The sequence below is a fragment of the Callionymus lyra genome, chromosome 1, assembly GCF_982586985.1.
Source record: "Callionymus lyra chromosome 1, fCalLyr1.hap1.1, whole genome shotgun sequence".
Classification (NCBI taxonomy): Eukaryota; Metazoa; Chordata; class Actinopteri; order Syngnathiformes; family Callionymidae; genus Callionymus; species Callionymus lyra.
The window spans coordinates 26,791,270-26,811,414 of NC_141818.1; the positions used below are offsets into that span (position 1 = coordinate 26,791,270).

Genomic DNA, 20,145 nt, shown 5'->3' on the forward strand with positions numbered 1-20,145 from the left:
ATGTGGCGTTTCATCCCGGCTTATAAGACCTCTTCAAAAGCTTTAAGGCTCTGTCGTTGAGAGAAGAACATGCCTCCTTGAAATTGTTCTTTAGAAGATCCATGACATTAGTTGATGAAAACATTTTCACGTTGGAAGATGAGGAATCTGATCTGGCCACTTCAAGGCGTGAGAGATGCATACAAGTAAGAATCAATGAAAAAGTGTCTGAGGTTTTTTCTTTGACCCACTTTAATAACTTTTGAGTGGCCTTTTTTTTCCGTTCACGGAATCAGTCTCGAGCTTCTGCACCTCCGATCCCTCTCCTCCCTTCCTCCCCTTCCCTCCTCCCTCATCCTCTTCCTCCACCTCTCTCTTTATCCGGAGCTTATCTCTGTGCGCATCGTCAGCTTCAGTTTCAAGTGAAATCTGACAATCGCTGCCGTGCCGGGACACCGAACCGTCTCTCCGCACCTCGTCGTTTAAACAAAAGGTTAAGCGTTGGATTATCGCGTAAAACGTGCGCAATTTCTCCCACAGTTTCCAGTCGTGAGGCTGTTTTTTTTTATTCCTCTTCTTTCCCCTCTTTGCAGTTGACTCCTCGGGACTCTGAGCGCGCGTCTTCCATGGCTTCAACTTGAGGCGAAGAAAGAAGCGAAACTCCTCTGGATTCTCCGTACACCGAGCACAATTCAGGATATTCCGGTGAGCACACGCGCGCACTCATCCTAACGGTCACTTCATCTCACATCCGTGCACGCAAAAAGTAGTGTCGCGCGTACATGGACGACGCGCATCGACGTGGATGTTCAAGTATTAGTTGGAATCTTTCAAATTCTAACTTATGAATGAGGATGAGGTTGTGTTTTTTTCTTTTTAGAAGAACTCACTCAGAGAGTCTTGTGATATTGTTGTCGTGATGCGTTCACGGACGCTCGATCAGGATCCATCAAAGTCTTGCTGTTTATCAATTAAGCTGGTCTGAGAAGAAGACATCACACTTCCTCCGACCAAACTACTCTCCCACACACCATCCGTTAGAATCTCACCTCCCACTTGCTCTTCAGTGCTGACTGTCTTGTTATGTACTACCACATTTGCTCGAATAGAGAGTTCAGACTTTATCAAAATTATTCTCAGAATGCATTTGGAAGATGACAGAGGCAGGTCGATTTAAGTTAAATATTATTATTTTATCTAGATGGGTAGATTTGCACCCTGATGTTTTTTACTCTTGACTCATGCTTGTCCTGTTTAAAAAAAATGCAGCAAGATGAAGATATTATCAAAATATTTCCAAAAGATGCCTTTAGGGGTTTATTTTTTTTAGAAATTGTAGGTGTGTAAAGCAATTTAAAATGGTCCAAATCGTTTATTTGTTGTTATTTATTAACATATTATTTTATAATATTATATATTATAGTCGATAGTAGTTGCTATTATTCCTCCTTGGCTGAGGTATGTGCTAACTGAGTGCTTTTCTAGTTTACGTATATTTTACCAATGCAATTTCGCTGAATCTGTCCAATATCGAGCATTTATTTTATTTTTTTAATAATATGCAGAGGAGATTTTAAATAATTAAGGATCATTCTAGAAAAAATAAAAATATATATTTTTTAATTGATCCAGATTTGAGACTAATTTTGTGATTTTTTTTTTCTATTTTTAATATGAAATCACATTTTATTTTGTAACTAATCAATCAATGGTAACAAAGTAAAATTAAAGTAAAACCTTATCCACTACCATTCATAATGTATATAACATTTTTCTATTTCCTCAACTTGACTTTAGCATGTAGTTCTGTGGATGTGTAATTACAAAAAGAAAAAAAAAATTCCATTAGCCACATACATTGAAATATTATGTTCCCAGTGTTCTCACATTGCAGGAGCTTTTGTAAATGAAATTCATCTTCAGCTAGACAGTAACAAATGCCACCACATGTCAGAAACCAGCATCTTGTCTGCTCAGTGGCGTATGCAAGGAAGGAGAAGGAAAAAAAAAAGACACAGAGATTATGCTAAGTCAAAGAATTGGATAGAAGAAAACCCAATGTAAGCAGTTTTTCCTCCATATATTTATATATTTAGTTGTCAAGGCCCTCAAGCTTGTCACCCGCCAGAGTTTTATTTAAAAGAAGCTTATTGTAACTATAGACAGGCGGGATATATGATAAGAGGATCGACCAAACATGACACTGACTGCTTCAAATCTCAGGTGCGGTGAAGGGGAAACACCATTTTTTTTTATCTTTCAGCAGTTTGTTGGGATAAAGTTATGATTTAGATTGTAGACTTTTGAGTTTATTTCAAGAAGAGCTTGATAAACATGCAAAACAAAATGCATTCCCTACTTTTAAAACCTTTTAACTAAACAATTCAGTCTCGTAAAATATATTTTTATTTCTGTTTTCCTCCCATTTTAAAGTATTGAGTTTTAAGTCACACGACTGCTTTTAACACCAATTCTTCTCATCACTTCTGCTGGTTTAGCATGAAAAATACAGTCAAAACTGTTAATTGAATTAATACTTCACTATTAGACTCATGTTTAAATTACTTAATGATACTATCACAATACTGCACACACATTCATTTAAAATGAATTTTACTTTTTTTTTTTTTAACAATTTGTCCTTTTAGAAACTGAAAAGAAAAACTACGGCAAAAAAATAATAATTTCTGAGGTTTTTAGCACCACTCCGGTGAATCCTCCCCAGCCCATCTTGAATTTCAATCATTCAAACCCATCACTGAAAAAACTATTTTTCTATTCTTTTTGATGTGTTCATGTAATTATTGTAAAATTGAGTTCCAACTCGGTAGCTCCTCCTGTCTGGAAACTGAAATGGATCGACCATGGCAGGTGGTTTGTGATAAAGGATGAAAAAGCGTGAGAAGTGAAATATTTATCACATGATATTTAGTTATTTAAAAAATATAGCTCCTTTTAACAATCCTATGCATCTGCAGCCATTCGTTTTTACAAGATCTGCCCTCAAATTCAAGAAAAAAAAATTGAAAAAATTTGATAAATAAATGAAACAAACCTTTATTTGATTCATATATAAAGTGAAGATTCTCATACATTCAGGTCATGGTTAGTTATCCAAGTGGTTCAGGAGAGACAGTTGCTCAGTATTAATGGACGTCTTTGAAGATACTGATGCTTCAACCAATCATGAAGGATAACATTATATAATCTGATTGGGTCATTTAATAAACCATGTGACATTCATGAGAACCAGAAGAGAGAATCAAGGTAACCTTAATGCAATATTTCTTTTTTTTTAATGTCTGGTTTTGGAAAAACCCAAACTATTATTGTTTTGGCTCCTTCTATATGTGAGCGAAGTAATATTTTAGGCAGCTTAGTAAAGACTTACGTATGTCCACGTCTCACTCACCTTCTGCCGTGTAGGTTGACAGTCCTCAGATATCAGCGAGGTCGGAGAAGAAGAACTTCAACCTGAGGGTGAAGCCCCTGAGGTGGCTGGGTGTCATGGCTGACCTCTCTCCGACAGCGTTTCTTTTCTTCGGAGCATGGCACTTAAATCCAGGCACAAGTTTGAATATCAATGCATTGTTCCTGGAGATGAAATGATGTAGTCGAGTGTCTCAACAGGTTACATTTATTTTGACATAAACGTTTGTAAAGTGATTCACGACAGGAAGTTGATCAACAGATTAATGATATGAGCTTTGTTGGCCCAGAAGTTGATACATCCCTGAGTCTGGATTCGATTTTATTCTATAAAAAATAGGTCAAACAGGTTTGTTTAATCATATTTTAGTACGGGTTACTGGAATTTCTATTCATTTTTGAGAAATCATTTTAACATTTTATTATTGTTTTGTTATTTTGAATAAAGCAGCAGTTTCTCATCAGGTACAAATGTGATGATCCGTGTGCGGACGATGTGCTGACATGGTGATGTTGATGGCAGTTCAGATAATAATGGTGTTAATTTAGTCTCTGCTTAATGATTCGGGCGGGTTCAGCACTGATGGAGATAATTTACTAGGAGGGACATTGTCATGGTAATGGGGCCAAACGGCCGCAAGTCAAAAGTAGGTCACGTCTTCTGGAATAAACAGGTCTGAAGAGCTGAGGGAAGCTCAGGTTCGAGTAAATCGCAAGGTTGCTTCACAGTGAGCGAGGATTCCAGACTTTTAGGCTTTTTTTTTTTTTTTTTGTGGAACCAGCGACAGCTTCCACACGGTCTTAATTAAGAACGTGAGAGACGATAAAAAATGTCGGAGGCATCCAAAGCCAATTTAGATTTTGTTCCACGTGACAGATTGTGTGTCATCTATTTTCTTTATTAAACTCAGACAATCTCCGACACACAACATGCTCTCGCAGATATAATTGGTACATCAATTACAGGCATAATGTCGGGACATAAAACTCATCCATAATGAAAATGTCACCGCAGGTTTTGACTTTTTGTGTCGTCAAACTCAGCCAGTTTGAACGTAGCCTGAGGTTTTTAATAACTAGCAACAGCCCACAGATGGACCCTGAATCACGCGGGTTTAACAGCCACACGCCTCGCTCTAACCCAAAGAGTCGGTAACAAAGATGAGGTGGATCGGTTTTAAGTTAAACCTCCAGTATCACTCTCCAAATATAAATGGCATTTTCTTTCTGCAAGATGTGAGAAGATTCCCTGACTTCCTCCATCCTTCTTCTCCTGCCAAAGACAGTTGAGAACCCCCCACTCTTCTCCCTAATATAACTCCCATCCTCTCACACGCTATCTTTTTCACACCATCTCCCTCCCCTCCCATTCTCTCACATCTCACTCCTCCCTTGGCACCTCGATGTGTTTCTCTTTAATTGAGATGCATTTCAATATGGTGCAAATGAGCTTTCTGCAGCTCCCAGTCCAAACTTGCAACCTGCATGTGTGTGTGCATGAGCACACGCTCGCATGATGTAAGTATATGTTGGAGAGTGAAAAGAATTCCCACAGTTTAAAGTGAAGGCTCCACTTTCTTATTCGTCTCATCACATTCCCTTTTCCCGCCAACAAACACTCAGTTCTTTCCTTTATGTGGAAAACATTTTTGTGAAGTCAAGGACGAGACAGCTAGTTGAGAAATAATCAGACAAAATCAAAATTGTAAATAAGAGGTAACCTTCTGACACCCATTTACCTTACAGAACATTAGGTGTGTATCTGTTTGTCACGGTGTTGCCTTGACCTCCTCAAGTTTTTAAGTTTGTATGTATTTTTAACTGTTTATTGTGTTGTTGTTCAAGTGCGTTGTGTCCCTGGTCTGTGAAAACTGAACTTGTTTGTGTTGTGGATTAAATGCAGGTTAGAATGAATGAGTGAAAATACAACAAAATACAACAAAATAATGCATTGAAATATGGTTAAAATTAAATGAAAGATGTAACTCACTAATATCTAATTGGGCATATAGACATTTAATAAGTACATTAAAATAAATAATACATGATAATTCATCAACAAGTGTTTATTTTCATTTCTGAGAGAACACAAAGTCAGCAAAAGACTTCTAAAGCAGCTTTAAGAAAAGTTGAAACATTCAACCTAATGAGAATTTCCTCTGTAAGTCTAATTACGTCTTTCTTATCCCAACTGACCTGGCAAATTGACAAATACGCTCCACCTTTGTGGAGAGGGTTGCGTTTCCATTCTGCAGACACCACTGTAACGCTGCAGGTTGTGTTTCAACAACACACACTAAATCTAATGAAACGTCTTCCTCCAGCGAAGTGACACCGCTCGTGAGATATTAGAGGGCGGAAACCGAGGCAGTGTTTGGCAAAAGCAAGCTTTATCCCGAAGATAAATGCAGCCTCCTGGAGGTTGGTTACTTCACAAGTCTCTATGATCAGGTGCACTCGCTGCCACTCGTATGAAGTATGCATGTGAGCGCACACATGCAGTCATTAGGGAGAGTGATGCTGACAGTGGGTGACCTTGGGTCTCCCAGTCTTCCTCCTGTCAATGAGGAGGATGACTTACTGCCTCCCTACACATCCATGATGGCTCATTTATTATCATTAGGCACAGAGTCCAAAGATGCTGCTTAAGACGGAGTGATGCGTCTGTGTGTACACGGGACTCACCACGGAGATACCCCGTCCCAGACGAGGGTCTAGCATTTAGTGAATCGTCGGTCTGATGCGGGAGGACTTTATAACACGGTCCAAACTTTATTCAACTGTTGAGTCTGCCTTCAGGAGGCGTCCGGCTGCTCATTTGCTGTATAAATGATAGCTTACGCTCCGGCCCTAACCTCATGTCACCTAGTCAGCCGCTGAGCCGCATCAGTGCTATATGACCCCCTCAGGGTGCCCCCCCCGGCGCTATCGTTTCTCAGCATGATGGATGGAGACTTCTGCTGACCAGTCAATACCCAATCTGAGCTTCACTGTCCTGATTTAAGATAGAGCAGCCGCCAGGTGACACACGTCACTTTAATCACTCGGGGGGGGGGGGGGGGGGGGGGGTGTGTTTGTGTTAGTCTCTCGCTCCGTCAAAGACCTTCTGTAATCACACAGCCATGGGCGAGTGGCAACACTGCTGGCAGAGTCAATTTATAGGATGGAACGCTGTGGAAGGATTGGTAAACTGACCACTGTGTATCACAGAAGTTACTTACTTCACTTTTTTTTTGAAACACGGCATGCTAAGTTGACTTACGGTCATCAAAGTTGGAAACGATTGAATGTGTATCCTGTGTGGAGGCCTTCTGTCACTTGTCTCTAGAGGTCTTTATGATGTCAGAAGAAATGAAGAAATGTACAATCCTTCCCAGGGACCAGGTCATTTTAGATATATAGATCAAAAGTCATGTTACGTGGCCTGCTGCATGATTGGCCCCTAAATCAAAGTAGATTAAAGTTCATGTTGGAATGGCAACTAATAGAGATGTGTTTAAACTGCTGGTGAAGTGAGTTTTGGACAATTGACAATAGTTTATATAGTTCTTTTTTTTCATGGAAATATGTATTAAATGAGAATTCTGGCAGAATTTAAAAGATGGATTTTAGCTCTGGTCTGTGACAGCATGAGGTGAAGTTGTGCCTTCTAAGTAAGGTAAGGTAAGGTAAAACTTTATTGATCCCTCCGGAGGTCTCCTTCGGGAAATTGTTTTTTTCCAATAGCCAATACATTACATGAGTCGAGGACGATGAAACAAAATGACACATTTAAATCTGTTGAAGTTTTGAACAAATGTGTTAATTCAAGTGTGTCTTAAATATATCCTGGACCTCTATTGTACACGTAAGTATTTGTCTGTTTTTACAAAACTCTCTTTTCATTGAAATTTTTACATAAGAAACTCTACTTAAGCCACGCCCCCTGAAAACACTTTTCTAGAGATTCCATTTTTTTCACCATAACCACACACACTCTGCTGTGATTGTTCAAGCATCAAGGGACTCGCATAAACAAAGAGGGGTAGTGATTACAGCTCGCTGGAGGAGATGTGAAGCCGATTATTACGTAGTAATGGACTCTTGTAACCTCTTGTTCGCCGAGATTTCAGATGGTTCAAAGCATTGTCATAATGAGGTACTTACTGCATGTTGGAAAGATTACAGTGAGTCAGCAAAAGTTGGGTTTTCACATTTGTTGCCCATTAAGTGCAGAATATTTTGCTTGCTATTTATTGCTTCTAATCACACTATTTTTGTCGATGACTATTATATACATATATGCTGATAACAAAGATTTTATCAAAATATCTCAGAGTCAGATATGCATCACATTCATTAGCATACAGCTGTCATTCGTTGTGTTCTTATCAAATACAAAACATAACAGCAAATAAACAGACAAAATAAACAACATATCCACTAAAATAACCATCAAAATGTAAATATATATTTATATATATATATATATATAAATATATATAGATATATATCTATATATATATAGATATATATAAATCTATATATCTATATATATATCTATATATATGTAACAGTCACGTCAGACGGAAAAAAACATGAAACGTCTGATGAGATGTGAACCAATGATGTATAATATGATGTATGTATATAATTAAAATAACACAGTCTCTGGCTTCTAACATCATGTAGTGAGCAGTTTATGCATCATGAGGCCCTTCAAAGTTCTGTCCGATGTTCATATCCTCATGTTATCCAGTGAAAGAATAAATAAGAGATTATAGAAGGACTGCAAAAGCATCAGATCCTTCACACGTACGACAACATTTACAACTGATGAGACATGAACATATAATGGAGAACTAAACTTGTGTGTGCGTATTACTAATATCATGACAGTGGTGCAGCAGACCTCACGTTGGCTCATCCCTGAAGCGAAAGAGATTTTCATGACAGTCTTTTTGTGAAGATCTCTGGCTACACAGCTACGGGGCATTTTGAGCAGTGAAAACGGAAAGTTCGCTTAAAATTGAGTGCAGAAGAGCTGCCTTCCAGAGGTATTCTAGATGCAGCTAAAGCCAGAGAGTGGGCTTGGAATGAGCAAAAATCAGGTATTATGAATTATAACTGAAGATTGAGAATAACTGCAATTAATAGAAATACACCACCCTGGTTAAAATATTTCACAGAATTATTTGATTAAAAGTTGTATTTACCGATAAGATAAGGAACATAATAATAATAATGTATATTTGTATAGTGGCTTTCTAGACCAGGGTCACAAAGCGCTTTGACAGTCACGTATTCCCCCATTCACACATACTGATGGGAGTAGGCTGCAACACATGGCGCCAACTCTGCCATCAGGAGCAATCAGGGTAAAGTGTCTTGCTCAGGGACACAACGCCACAAACTCATCTGGAGCTGGGATTGAACCTGAAACCTCTCAGACTGCAGGCAACCACTCTACCATCTGAGCGATGACGACCATAACATAGATTATGAATGTCTACAATATAAGACTCAAACTGATGAAATGTACTTGTTTGAAGGAGGACAAACACAGATGTAATTCAGATAAATTGAATGAGAAGATAATATCAAGATGCAAACTTCCTCTCAGGTATTAATTTTGTTCAGCCTCGGACTTGCTTTAAATCTTTAGGTCTGTGTGTCACATTGGAGTTCCACAGGCTACTTAAACTACTCTGGAATGGGTCTTGGAAAATCTTTTTTTCTTCTTCTTGTTTTTCATTTATTTTTTAACATACGTTTTACTGACAAGAAGATAGTCATAACATCATACAAACTTTTTCATTTTTTTTCCATTTGCTTTTGCTTAACCGAATGGAAATTCTTGCTGTCCATCGAGGAAATAATAGCTTTGTTATTGCATTTGAAAGAGAGCAGAATTTCACCCAGTTGTTGAGGATGTATTGAGGGAAAATTGGTTAAAGGTTTTTTGAAACAATGTTTCTAATTTGAAAATATCTGAAAAGATTGTTTGAAGGGAGCACAGTTTTGCTATTAAGTCATTATAGGATATTCACTTATTCTTGTGGTTAACAACAAGTAGTTAGCCGGATGTTCGGTTACTTGACATCACCTAGTCCTCAAGAAAACACGCGCTGCGCTTCCATGTTGCTTTCTTCGCAGACATATCGTCACTGGAACCCGAAGCCGTCAAAGTGACACGTTTGTATACACAATGACACACTGCTCGACTGCCTACGCTCGTGCCTTGACTGCGGTGTGGCGGTTAGTCTAATTTATGAGGTGCCGTTAATTTGGCCTAAACGCTTGTTGGCTACACTTCCCTCCTCCCCTCTTCATCTCCGCTGCACTCCTTCTCCTCCCCGCTATCATTCGTCACTCGGCGAAGTAAATCAAAGAGGTGGTATTGCACAGCAGGCAATACACAGACTGGACACCTTGACTAATATACCACTGTCCTCCTTCCTCTCCTGCTCTCTGGCAGTCCCTTCCTCTCTCAATCTCTCCTGCTGGACATCTAAATCAAATCTGGCCTCTCGTCCTTCTCCGGACAGCCATGTGCAATAACTTTGATTTAATAATCGATGTCTACATGTGTGACACACACGATTGTATCTTCAAGTCATTGTCTTAGTGCGACTAGTTAGTCGTTCGGCGGATCTTTCCCACTCCTGTCTCTCCCCGTGGTTCTCATCAACCCACCCACTGACTACACACTTCTGCCCTCCACCTTTTTTTTAACTGTCTTTCCTCACTCCTTTGCCTTGCCTCCTCCCCCAGCCTCCTGTTCTCATGTTTGGTGTAAATTTAGAACAGAAGGCATGGGGAATGCTTTGTGTGTGTGTGTGTCTGATAGTGTGTGTTTCCACTACATGAAAGCTTCTCCCAGTCCCCGTACGGAACTCTGATGGGGCTGATTAAAAACCTAAAGCCTTAGTTTTTCATCCACATTTTCACATGCAATCAGCTGCACATAAACTCAAACGTGCGCTAACACACACCCCGGTGTACCTACCCTCCATCATTATCCTCCTCTCTTTATAATGTCTCCTTCTCATCCCGTCTCTTCTGTCATCGACTCCATCTCTATTGGTGCTCCCCTTCAAACAAGAATTGACTGGTTTGGAGGAGATATTTCCCGGTTAGCGTGGAAGCAAAGTGTAACAACATCAGGGTTCAGAGACTCCCTCATCACTTTACACCACAGCATTCTGTCTAATTCGGCGCACACGCATGCTCAGCGCCACCTTCAACCCTAGCTCATCCTGATGGCTCCTCGTCCTGCTTCTGTTTCCTATACGCTGATCACACTTCTGCTTAATTTTTGCCTTCACCAGGCAACTTGTTATGTTAACACCATTTATTCACACACTTTCTCTTCTCTCACCTCCTCCACATTTTCCCCCTATTTCCTCACAACCGCCCTTCCTTGTCACTTATTTTCCCTGGATAGACTACCTGCATGTGCACGTGATAAAAACCGCTGCCTCGGCTTTATCCCACTGTGTATAACACAAACTCACCGTGGTTATGATGGCGTAAATACAGTCTTCCTTTACAAAGAGCTGGGAATGAATTCATCCGCTTAGTGCAGCCATCTTTAAAGTTCAGACCCATCATACGATTCCTACGATATGTCTTGAGACCTGACCTGAGAATATAAACTTACAACTCCTTTTAAGGTACTTCTGAGGTACCGCTGTGTCACACCCACCCAAACTCTGTTTGTCTGTTCTTTTTTTTTTTCATTTCGTCTGTTTGTTTCTTTTTCTCTACAAGGTTTTCCTCGCCACTGCCACGCTGTGATTCACTCATTGTTGTTTGCAGGGATCCTTTTTCCTTTTCACTAACACAGCCTCCCCCAGATGAAGTTGCTACATTTCATTTGTGAAGGTTTGAAGGATGGATATATTAATGGAAGGATGGATGGAAGAATCGATGGTCAGACAGATGGATACATGGAGACACAGGAGAAGACGCGACTCTCTAGATGTTTATTTGACTTTGGCCCAGTTACCAAGTTATGGCATGAGCAGCTTTCTGCTTCCCATCTTCATCTTCCACGTCTGTGTGGTCATCTAGTTAGTGTGAGCTATCGAGTTCATTCGCAGTGTTAAATCCAAAAGCAAAACTCAGAGCCCATAATTGCTCCCAACTGGGATTGATAATGAGTAAGTTATTTATAGTGTTTTCCCCCCACAAACAACAAATTGAATTAATGAGAAAAACTTCAAAAGCCAAAAGTATACGTAAAACCCAACCTTGCGGGACCGTGTAGGGGGAAAAGGACAGGAAATCACAGGGAGTGCGTCTCGCTGGGAGTCTTTATCTGCACAAGTGAAAATGTAATTCTGTAGTCAATAGATTCAGGTCATGTTCTTTTGGATCAGCGGGATAAATCTGGGTTTATCATCTGCTGACAATGACGGCTAGAACAGTGAGGTAATTGCAGATTGAATGTTATATCAAAGAAAATCTCTCGCTTTATCCCTCCACAATTTCCAGGTGGATTTCTTATTTCTTCTCGTACAGTATTCCAATGTCTCACTGTATGATTCGTCCGATGCTAATGAAGCTAAGCGTATCGATACGAACTGGTGTGTCAGGAAATGTGCACGGTCCTCTGGTGTGAATTTCATTATGTGTCCGCTTCCCTGTGAGAGCTCCAGGAGCGCAGCCAAGAGGTTCCGGCTGAGCCATCTCCATTGGCTGTGTGTCTGTTCAGTCAGCCTCACAGAAGACGGATAGAAGCAGCAGTCTGGTCGCACATCGAGTCGCACCCATGTAATCAGAGCTCACGACCATAAACCAGCAGCTATGGACACTCTGCTCCGCCTGCTGTCACCCGCTCGTGCATGAACACGGAAACATCATTCCTCATATCGCGATGCAGACGCACACCGGTGTGGACATGCACCGCCGTGATGTCATCAAGCCCTTAGCAAACATCAGTTTGTGTGAAATAAACCGTCCAGAATCACACACATTCGAACCATTAAATTATTCGTTTTTTTACATTTTGCTATAAACCTCCTTCTTAACTTAATGCACTGTTTTTGCTTTTAATAAAAAAAATATGATGTTTATTAAAGTGCAACTAACGTGAAAACCCAACTCACTCACATGTTTCAAATGTTTAATTCTTTCTCTCCAAGATTCAATAAGTCCCTCATCATGGCCATGGTTTGAACTTATTACTTCACAAGTTCTCCCCCGTCTAAAATCTCTGCGAACAAGAGGTTACGAGAGAGGAGTCCATTATGACGTAATAACGGCTTCACTCCTCCTCCAGCCAGCTGTAATCACTCTCGCTTTGTTTATACAATGAGTCCCCTGGAGGCGGAGACTTGCGGGATTGATGAGACGCAATGAAAAACCTCGGTATTTGACCAATCACAGCAGAGTGGGTGTGGTTATGGTAAACAAGAGTGTTTTAAGTACATTTTCTAATGTAAATATTTCTATAAAAGAGGCACATACTGATGAGTACAATAGAGTTTCAATATTTATTTAAGAGACAATTAATTTGTTGTCCTTTAAATAGTGAGCAAAAGAGCTAAAATATTCATGATATCCCTAAAAACATTAACATTTTGTGTAGTTATTGGAGCACCTTGGCTCCTTCAAGTGTTTAAGTTATGTCTGCGATGTATCTTAAAGAGACAGTGTCTTTGTAGAAGCTTATAAAATGTGTTCCAGGATGGTATTTTAATCTGTAGGATGAGAACAGGGGAAAAACTCAGTTTTAAACAAACAAAAGTATATTTAAATCATGAAATAATAATTATGACATTTTAACGTTTCGAGGCCTCGGTAGAATTGTAGGATTTTATTATTTTTACCTCAGTGAATTCACGTTACTTTGACATTTTGGATAGTGTGTGCGATGCAACAAATGAGCCCAGATGCAATTAAAGCTCTTGTCACAAATAATAAGAAATCAGCATGTGAAACCGCTGCACCATTTTCATGCACATTCACCCTTCAGGGAGAGTTTAGGTATTTGATTACTTCACTTCTACAGCCCTAAAGAGCTGAGCTTGGATTGTCCTGCTCTACTTGGATGGCAAGGAAGTCTTTTGGCCCTGGGGGACCTGAAATCATGCTCCTCATCTTGACAGTTGAATGTGTGTGTGTGTGAGCGATGAAAAAGCCTCTCTCTTCTTCTTCTACCCTTCGCAGTCTATTCACTTCCATCTCTCGTTTAACACCATCAGAGTCTTCAATAGTGTCTTAGTTTCATTCCATTTTGTGTTTGTTTTTTGTGTTATCTCACATCTCGCGGGCTCCCACCGTACCGTCTTACTTCACACTCGCTCCCGCTTTGTGCTGAGAACCAAGGTGGATGACTGTGCTTTAGGAGATTTACTGCTGGATCCCTGACTCTGTCAGGTGTCGAAACGAAAGCAAAGCGATGAAGGGAGGAACGAGGGAAAAGCAGATGGAAGATGGAGAAAAGTGCAGGGAGATGAAGGGGGAGACATAGGCAGGAAATTTAATCAGAGTCTGAGCCGAAGAAGGAGAAGGGATAATGGCGCTAGAACTAAGGAATGAGAATGGAATCATAGGAATGTGAATAAAATGTTAAATAGAAAAAGTGGTTTCATGGAAGATGCTTGAATCAAGGGGGAGGACGTGAAATTACCTTTTGGATATTCATGCATGAGAGGATGAATTGATTTATGTTAACGCACAGGTGTGAAATGGGTTCTTAAGCTCAGAAAACAATTAACACGTTTCTAGATCTCCTTTGGCTGGTACATTTAGGTTAAGGTTTAGATTGTCCTCAACCCTCCAACAGAGACATCTGAAGACGGTACTTCTCACAAAGTTCACATAAAGGTACACAACGTTTCATTTTTGTGTTTCACTACTTACACAAAGTACAGAAAAAGTTGTGTTTTTACTATCGTCCAAAGTGGGCTGATGGTGTTGTGTGTAGGTCAAAATGAACGTTTTCTTAGCCTTTCATGACACAGAGCTTAGATGTAACCGGACATACTCTCAGGTTTTTTGTCAGTGACAGTTAAGTACTAACTAGTTTCTTTAAAATATTGGTTTAAGTCCTCCAGGCTATTGTCGACATTCAAACCCAGCTGAAGAGATTGATTAAGTTGATAATGGCCTGTTTGTAAGAAACAGTGATCACACCCATAATGCATTTCAACAATTGAAATTCCATATTTTGATCCACATTCAGTTATTCACAAAGATTCTTCTGAGATTATAAAAAAGCATGATTATAGGCATAATCATTAAGTAGGTGTTGGTGCACAATGTTGAAGACGTAGCAATTTAAATGAAGTCATGAACTTCAGGATTTCTATCAAGTCAGCAACTAAACATTTGTGCATCCTATTGTAGAGAAATTGGAAATACGACATTTCATGTGTTGCCTTTAAGGATTGCCAGTGATTACAGCCAGCTGTAAGGACAGTCTGATTGGACGTAGGAAACAGGAAGTAATCGTGAGCGATCCCAACAAAAACAACAAATGTCCCGCCGGAGTTGTTAAAAGAAGTTTTTGGAAACTTAATTGACATCTAAAATGAAATGAAGGCTTCTCTATTGTATTTTACTTTTCTTTCCTTTTTTATCTTTTTAGATTTTAAAGGTTTCCAGGTAAAATCGCTTTTATTTATTTGCAGGGAATTACTCGTGGAATGGATGCAGTGCATCCTGCAGGGACAGAAATAGCTCTGCCTCACAACGTGAGATTTTGTGCTGGTGTGGGCATGAGATGAGATACAAATCAGGAAGTCCAGATATAAAAGCTTGTCATTTGCTTAGACACTGGACAGCACTTTTCGCTCCCCTAAGACAGGATTAAAGCAGGAAAAGCTACACCGTCAGCCCGAACGATATGACAAGATCTGCATTAGTAGATGGTTCATTTAATAATCGTTTTAGGTAGTGATGGAAACATTTGGTGTCCTTTCATCACTCCATTGTCGTTTGGGAGCAGCGTTTGTTTATCAGCCTTTTTTTTTTCGCTCCACGAATCGTTCACACTATGGAAGCCTGTCAATGTTGGCTTCAGTGCGAGCACAATCTGGACACCTCGTATGAATAAAGCACAGCTGATCACAAAATGCTTTTTTTTTTTAAAAGGCAATAATTGAAAGAAGCAACTAGAATCATTCTACTGGTTTATAGGTCTATATGTTTATATATATTTCTATATAGATATCTATATTCAATTTGGCATTTTGCTCATTAAACCAGCTACTTGACCTCCAAAATATTCGTATTATTGTCTTTAGGAATTGTAATAAATGGGGACCTCTAAAGTAGAACTCTACAGAGCTCACATTTGGAGAAACACATTTCTAATGCACCCCAAGGAATTAAAATGTACCTGGATGTACCTGTAGCTGTGGTCGTTAATGGTGGTGCAAGTGTAGGTGAAAGGATTGTTCATTGTAGTTGGTGTGTGACAAAACGAATAATAAAAAAAAGTGACTCTTTATCGTTGCAGAATTTGATCTCATTGAAACTGGTGTTCCTTCCAACTCTAGTTGCTCTACTTTCCTCACGACTGATACATATTGATACAGTTTAATGCCCACGGATTCATTTATTTAGGTGGTGAAAACTCCACTTTCCAAGTGGTTCATCCCAATACATTTAAGTGTGAAGGTCTCTGTAACTTACAGTTACACAACCTCTTTGTTTTTAAGACGGACATATTCTACTTAAATTGAACCCTTAATGTCTTCTCCTCAAAGCAAACAACAAATGACAAGGTTGACATCGTGTTAGCTCAGACCAGTGAACATACATTGTAGCGCTGAAGAAGTGAAAGAAACAGTTTTAGGCAAAAAAAAGTCTCTCTAAGAATAAGATGAGAGACAGATTGTGTGTGAAGCAGAAACACAGCGAAAGAGAGAAAAAAGAGTGAGGATAGAATGGCACCATGTACTGGGACCAGCTATAAGACAGACGCAAAAGGGACAGAGCAGGATGTGAGGAGACACAGAGAGGAAGGAGAGGAGGAGGTGAAAGACAGCCAGCAGCCGGAGAGAATGACGGGGAGCAGTCCTGGGAGGCGAGAGTGCGAGCATGGATGAATCCAAGTGCACTGCAAGGCTAGCTAACTTGTCTGTCAATCTCAATCTGTGATTGACAGCAGCAGTTCCAATGTTTGTCTCTTCACCCACTGGCCCTTCTGTCGAGATGTGCGGCCCCGGGGTCACCCAGGAACTCACGCACCAACACAGCAAGCAGAGAAGAAGAGCTGAGCGGATTTCTCCGGTGAGGTCCGCTCTTGCTGACTGGATCTTAACCTTTGACCCCTGACCCGTGGCCTTTACCCTGTCAGCAATCTTCCCTCTCACTGGACAATGGCGCCCATTAAACGTGTGAATGCGAGCGCGTTTTCATCACTCTATTGTTGTCCTGGTCATATTTATATCTTTGCTTATGCAGCAGTCAGACAGTGTGTTATTTATCATTGTGCCTCCTCCTCCCCCACCGGCACATATACTCCCACACGCACATAAAATGACTTTCTTAAAACCCACCCCAGCTGGCTCAAGCCGAGGCTGGATAAATATCAGTCTGCAATAAACCAAGGCTTCATTTCCTGCTCCTTAATGTGAACTTTATATTCATTTTTTTCAATAGCCACCTTTGACTTTGCTGTATTAATGAACTCAATATTTTAGGCTTGTGATTGAATTGTTGTTCGTACCTCATAAAAACATATATCCTGCAACTTCAGATAATCTTAAATAGGAAACATTGACCCTATCAGTCGTGTAATCACTTATTTTAATCACTTATTTACAAATAAAATAATATGTGATAACTGATTTGACCTTCTGTATTTTCTTGATTACGTTATTTGTCTATTTTGATTAATATTGAACATTTTTCCAAATTATCATTTCATTAATAGAACTTTGAAATGTATCACAATATTCAGATATTGTGATAAATGTTGAGGTTATTGCCAATACTCAACCCTACTAAAAAAAACACTACTGGATGTCCGCTCATGCTAAAAACTGATCGAAAACGGTTTCTTTCAACTGTGGAAAATCTCTTAACTCAGGAAAATTGTGTCATTGATAATCCATGGGTTTGTGTCTTCTCATTTAAATTATAGCAACAGTTTATTTTTGCATCTAAACAAGAAGGAGCTGTCTCGCCTGCAGTTAATACAAAACTCTGCAGTGAGAATTCTGAGCCGCTCTAGTAGAAGAACTCACATTTCCCCGATCCTTAAAACTCTGCATTGGCTGTCAGTTTCTTCCAGGATCCATTTTACAATTCTAGCTCTTACTTTCAGATCTATTCATGGTCAGGCTCCTCCTTACATCAGTGATCTGATCCAGCCTTACACCCCAGACCAATTTATTTGCCCTGGCTTTTTCTTAATTTTTTTTAGGGGCTGCTGTCTTTATCGCTATGATGTCTGGGCCTTTTAAAGTTTTTAAATCTGTAAAGATTATTTTCAATTCATGTAGTCAAGTTTAGAGGCGTTACAGAATCTCCTGACTCAGTGATGGTCCAGTGTTCAGGTAATGTGAACGTTAGTGGCAGTGGCCTCCTCTCGCCAAGGCTGATGAATGGAAACCAACATTTGCTGGTAGTCATGTATGGTAATGGCAGCCGGAATCCATCCTGCCATTTGTATGTGTCCAAATATTTGCATTGGTATTTCAGTAGGGGTTCGTGACTAATGGGGTCATAATTGGTGCTGAGTCAGGATTACTGCTGATTGCGACGGTTGGATGTCGACCTGACGAGTGAGGAAAGGTCAGCACACACCTACACACGCACAACTACACACGCACGCGCATACATTTCTACTAACACACACACATGTCCAACATGTCTCTCACACATTTTAATTTCTTCTGGCTCTCCAAGGTGCATTTACACTCCATATGCACGCACACTCACACACACGCACAAACTTGCACACTAGTACACACACACACAGTAACCCACACTACAAGGTAAAAAGTTGGTTCACTCGAACACACACTCTCACTGCTAGATTTTACTGACTTAAGCAGAATAAATCTTTATTCTCAATTCAACCCGGTGCAGCCGCTGTATCTCACTTAATTCATTATTAATTGTAAGTCTGTCCCGAAGCCTCACTTTTGCAGGAAATTGAATAGAATGAGGGGCTTTTGCTGTGAATGTCTCTCAATATGCCATTGATGACTGGCACAGGTACAGACATTTGAGATGCCGGAAGAGACTTTAATATCATTATTATCACCACTATTATTAGTTGTAGCAGTAGTAATAGTAGTCAGGGTTATAGTATTATTATTAGTGATCAAGAATAAAACAATGTATAAGAGGCAAAGGCTAAAATAATAACCATTCTTTAAAATATTGAATTTTTTATGTTCATTCATGTCTTATTGTAAATATGGTAAAATAAATGCAAGTCAAACCGTATTTCTAAGTCGGAGTGTGGTTTGGATTTTAAAAAGAGCTTTGACCTCTACATGGAAACGCTTGGTCATTCAACAAAGAGCTGAGAAATAGTTATTCACGTGAGGCAGTAACGGTTTGTCTAGTTTACTTCTTAAGTGAACATTTGGATTGTTACGATGAGTTTTCTTGACACGCTTTTAATTCTCTGCTTTCGTAAACCTGTGTCTGGTCAGTTACTGAGTCGAGGTTTGTCCCTCTCACTTACACACACAGTACTGGACTTTTCACACATTATTTTACAGTGGATGAGATTATATATATATATATATATATATATATATATATATATATAATAATAATAGCTGCTTCTAACTGGTTTCTTCCTCATTCGCCCGTCTGGTCTGGTTGATTATCTGTGTGTGTTTTGACAATGTTTTGTCCCTGACAGCCACTGAAGCTCTTAAATCACGTTTTTTATGAAGTTTTGCTGCCCTGGGCAGACCATTAACATTTCATGTCACCCTTGTGCTTGCTTCTACGGGCTCGGAGCAAAACGTCTATTAAACGAAAAGTGAGCAGTCTGTAACGTCATGAAGCTTTTCCATTGAAATGATTAATTGTGTAATTCATTCTTTGATTCTTTTACGTGTCATTTGTAGTGTCAGAAAAGCAAACTTGCGTTCAGATGAGGAGGTGAGTCTTACTATAATCAGGAAGTAACACGCAGCCATAATGAGAAATACATGACTGGTGTATACATGACTCTTTCAGAAACATCAACTTAGTCAAGCGACAAAAAAACCTCATTCAATCCAATAAAAGAGGCTTCAGATGGTGACGTGTCAATCACTATCATACGCCCTCTTTCTACACGTGTGTTCACAGGCAGCCATAAAACAATATAACGAAACCGTTTTTGTCGCCGCAGTCACATGAAAGTTGATTTATGTTGCATTTCATTAACTCCACAACATTTCCTTGATAATCAGTCTCTGTAGACGCCGACTTCTAAAACATCATTGTTTGTTGGGTGCAGATGTATCTTTGCCGCAGTTCATCAGTCAGCGGAGACAGACTAGCTTTTACTTTGGTCATCCATTTATTTGAAGAAAGTGTGTGTTTTGCACTTGTACCCAGCACTTGTGTGCCATTAAACTTGTGATTTTGAAATAAAGTAGTTTTAGCTCGTTATCGTTAGCATACAACTATATATCAGCACATTTTTACTTAGAAAAAGAGTGATATCATAACTATATACTATATATGAGCAAAGGCTCTTGTTGTGTTGGTTTCCTATTTAGATAGAAAATATGCAGGAATATTAATATTTACATATTTAATATACGAATGGATAATCTAAAA

General features: G+C 39.6%; 1 protein-coding gene across 17 annotated transcripts in view; it reads left to right on the forward strand.

The window, feature by feature from the left end:
* The first annotated feature begins 293 nt into the window (after positions 1–293).
* Positions 294–20,145, forward strand: part of ptprdb (protein tyrosine phosphatase receptor type Db) — a 145,217-nt gene continuing 125,365 nt past the window's right edge. For 10 of the 17 annotated variants that reach the window (XM_087798394.1, XM_087798393.1, XM_087798398.1 and 7 more), the window contains exons 1-2: positions 294–499; positions 573–684. The gene's annotated coding sequence lies outside the window, so the exon portion shown is untranslated. The remainder of the gene's footprint in view (positions 500–572; positions 685–20,145) is intronic. The other 7 variants (XM_087798425.1, XM_087798434.1, XM_087798491.1 and 4 more) reach the window with 3 other exon arrangements.